Here is a 4,017-nt window from a genome sequence, read left to right on the forward strand (position 1 = left end):
ATGTTCGTGGATGCTTTATTCATAACAGCACCAAACTGAAAGCAAGCTAAAAAAAAATCTATCAAAAAAAAGTAAATCACTTATGTAAAGTAGTACACAGCATGTAAAGTGAATGAATTACGATTACAGTTAATATGAACTAATCTCAAACACAGAATGCTGAGCACAGAAGCCAGATACTAGATGTACATACTAGAAAGATCACTTTATATAAAGTTCGAAAAGAGGTTCTAATGCAGCCAGCAGTTAGAATATTAGTTACACTTCAGAGTATAGTCACTAGTAGCACAAGAAAGATGTAGGAAACCTCTGTTTCCTGCACTGGATTACATGAGCATATAAATTTGTAGAAATTCATAAATCTGTGTACATAAGATATGTACACTTTTTTTTTTTTACAATTTTTGCTTTGTTTTGGGAATTGGCAGTCATCTGAGGCTTTATTTGGGAAAAGATACTTGAATTGGGTTTTAGTTTGGGCCATGGGCAAGAGGGGATAGCCAAGGCAGTAGACACCACCCTCAAAAGAGTATGCTAAGGACTGAGGCTGAGCCTCAGGTATGCTCCTGTCCCAGACGCTCCCCTGCACAGCTCCTTCCCTCAAAGGCTCTATGGCAGCCATGGGAGTGGGGAGACTGAGGGACTGTGGTGCTTATTCAGTTGGACAGGAGGACATTAGAGGACTCAAATACCAGCTTCCCATCACGGGTCATGATCTTCTTTACATCTATGGCATTGGAGGAGCTGCCATGGAAGGAGCTGGAGCCCCCACCAGAGCCCAAGCTGGACTGGAAGGAGCTCAAATTATAGTTGAGACCAGGGCTTCTGAGGCCCCTGTAGCCGAGCTCAGCCCACCTTAGAAGCCAATGGTGGTCTTAGTATGGATACTCGTGTTCTGCCTCCCAGCCTCTACCCAGCTCGTGTCACCCTCCAATAGCTTGCAGAAGATGGTAATCTCAATGTCCTAGGCCAGCTTGATGTTCATGAATTCCTGGTAATCATGCAGCTGTCATGCCATGTCCTAGTTGGCTTGTTGCAGGGTAGCCTTGGCCAGCTTGGCATGGGCATCCTTAATGTCTAGCTCCTTGTGCTCCTCAGTATCAACTCTAGCAACCTCCAGGGAAGCCCTCTGGCCTTTGAGGCCCTTTAAATAGGCCTACAACCAGGTGATATTCTGGTTCATCTCAGAAAACTCCATCTTTGTGCGAGGGAGGTTAGCCCCATGATTCCTAGCCAATGTCTGCAGCTCCTCATACTTAATCTGGTACATGGCCTTAGCCTCGGCCCAGCTACAGCTGGCAGTGTCCTCATACTGGGCCTTGACCTCAGCAATGATCTGTCCAGGACCAGGGAGTGGCTATTGTCCATAGACAGAACCATGGACATGTCTGAGACCTGGGACTATGGCTCATGGATGTCCTCTTCATACAGCTGCCTTAAGAAGCCAATCTCGTCAGTCGGCACATCCAGGGGGGATTCCAGCTCTCTCTTGTTTATGTAAGCTTTCTCCACATCCTTCTCAATGAGGACAAATTCATTCTCCACATCTGCATGCACTTGGACCTCCCTCTATCTATTCTTGAAGTCCTCCACCAGTCCCTCCAAGTCCACTGCTACCTTCAGCTTCTCCTGGCCCAGTGTGTCCAGTTGCTGCCTAAAGTTGTTGATGTAGCTCTTCACTATGCTGTCCATGTTGCTCCAGACTATTTTCTGCTGCTGTAAAAGGCTCCACTTGGTCCCCAGAATTTTGTTCTGCTGCTCTACGTGCTGTATCTTGTTGATGAAGGAGGCAAATTTCTTGAGCATCTTGTCTGCAACTTCTGGGTACACACAGTCTGGATGTTGAGGTCCACCTCCAGTTTAAGGAAGTTCAGCAGCTCTAGTTCACTGAGACAGCTGTGATGCACCCCATACCCCTAGCCCCAATGCAGCTCCCAGCCATACTCATGCTGGTGCCCAGTTCACCCCTAGGAAACTGCTACTACTGCCCATTTGGGAGAAGGCAGAGGAGCTGATGCACTCATGTGCAAGCAGTTACTAGAGGCCCAGGGACTGGAGGTAGACACTTGTAGGATTTTTGGTTCACCCTGATGGACATGGTGGAGATTGGAGGGGAGGCGAGCCGGCTACACCTTATAGAGATTTGAGAAGAAGCCAAGAAGCTGCTTGTAGGTAGCCTAAAAATTCTGAATTTACTGGTTTTCACAAAAATGCAGGACACACACCAAAATTTAACTATCATTCTTGCATAGTAGGATTCTATTTTTTTTAAAAAAACTACATTAAGTACAGTTACTATATCATTCAGAGTCCACTATTAAGCAGATGGCATATCAAAAGTTTAGTTGAAAGAAGTTTAAGGAAGAAACTATTTCTAGAGGTGTAGGCAGAGCTCAGTAAACCAACATGCCGTGGTGATGCACCCAGGAGCTAGCAAGAGTAGGAAGTTCTTAAGCCCCATCACAGAAGGGGAAAGAGTCACTATAAGCCAGCAAAGACCGTAGTTGAAGATAATGAGCACCTCAAAGAAAACAGCCACTGACTAAACCTTAGACTGGCAGAGACAGGGAAAAGGAAATAATTACCTTGATCTTTCTTTTCCTTCCCACAATCAGTGCTCACATGGTTCATCCAACCAGAACCAAGAGGAAAGGGATTTCAGTAGGTGTAAGTTGAAGAAAGTAGTTTCCCAGAGAACAGAGTAGAGCAGAAAAGAGGATGGAAAGAATCTGCAAGGGGAAATGGAGAAAAACTAGCAGTTGTAGAATCTATAAAATATTTACAATGGACTATTTCAGAGAAATGGGTACTATCTGCCTCGATCACAAAGGAAAACACGTACTTTTCATTCTGCCACAAGTTCCTTGATTTTTTTCAACTTCCTTTCTCTGAGACCAATTGATGTTTGATTTATATTTTTACTGCTTCATTTTTAAAACACAGGATCTTTATATTTTGATCAAAATAAAATAGTATGCTGAATCAGGAGAGAATTTTTTTCCCAAATAGCAGAATATATATATTTGTGTGGATCTCAAAAATATCATTCTCTGTTTAATATGTGTTACAATTGTCTTTCTAGACTTTTTGATTTCCAACCCATATTCTAGATAAGTTGTAAGCAAATACTTAGTTCAAACTACTCACTAGTCAAGATAATCCTAAAGTAGCAAGATAACTGAAGATTCACTTTTAACCATTTATCCTTTGACTTGGACTAAATAGTCTTATACAAAAAAAACTCAGTTTGGGGATGCCTGGGTGGCTCAGTGGTTGAGCATCTGCCTTTGGCTCAGGGCATGATCCTGGGGTCCTGGGATCAAGTCCTGCATCAGGTTCCATGTGGGGGACCTGCTTCTCTCTCTGTGTGTTTCTCATAATAAATAAATAAAATCTTAAAAAAAAAAAAACCTCAGTTTGTATTTTAGGCAACCTTTGAGGAATATATGTTTTACTTGTAATCTCCCTCCCCAAAAGAAAAGCATTTCATATTGTTAAGCAATAATATAGTATTAGCAGAGGTTTTTTCCCCATCAGCTAAAAAGAATAATATACAGCTAATAAATTATTGTTTGCATAATGAGTAAAAAAAGATTTTAGATGTTGATATAAATAATTAAAATCTGATATCTATACAGGACTAAAGATTATCATCTCTATCAGATATTTTTAAACTTTTTAAGTGACAATTTTTATGTCTTTAAAATCTGATTATTGGCATATGCATAAAACAGTTTTAGAAAACCTAAATGATTATCATTATTTAGTTAAATATTGCTTTTAAAAACTTTCCAAATAAGAACAGATAAAAAATGTGATCACCCTAATCTAAATTCTAATCAAATGTCTATAAAGGGAATTCGGTACTTTAAATTAAAACTATCTTCTGAATGTGTAAATCAAAGTTATGCTTATAAGTACTAATTAGATTGTCTTTAATTAAATCTCAGTTATTCATAATAGCAATTTTAAATATCATTAAAATTATATGCCAGAAGTAATTACTGAGAAAAAAAA

The 4,017-nt window shown here is 40.4% G+C and overlaps 1 pseudogene; it reads right to left on the reverse strand.

Annotated features, from left to right (window-relative positions):
- Positions 1–656: 656 nt before the first annotated feature.
- Positions 657–2,098, reverse strand: LOC129498791 (keratin, type II cytoskeletal 8-like; annotated as a pseudogene).
- Positions 2,099–4,017: the final 1,919 nt, after the last annotated feature.

The sequence above is a fragment of the Nyctereutes procyonoides genome, unplaced genomic scaffold (assembly GCF_905146905.1).
Source record: "Nyctereutes procyonoides isolate TBG_1078 unplaced genomic scaffold, NYPRO_anot_genome, whole genome shotgun sequence".
NCBI lineage: Eukaryota > Metazoa > Chordata > Mammalia > Carnivora > Canidae > Nyctereutes > Nyctereutes procyonoides.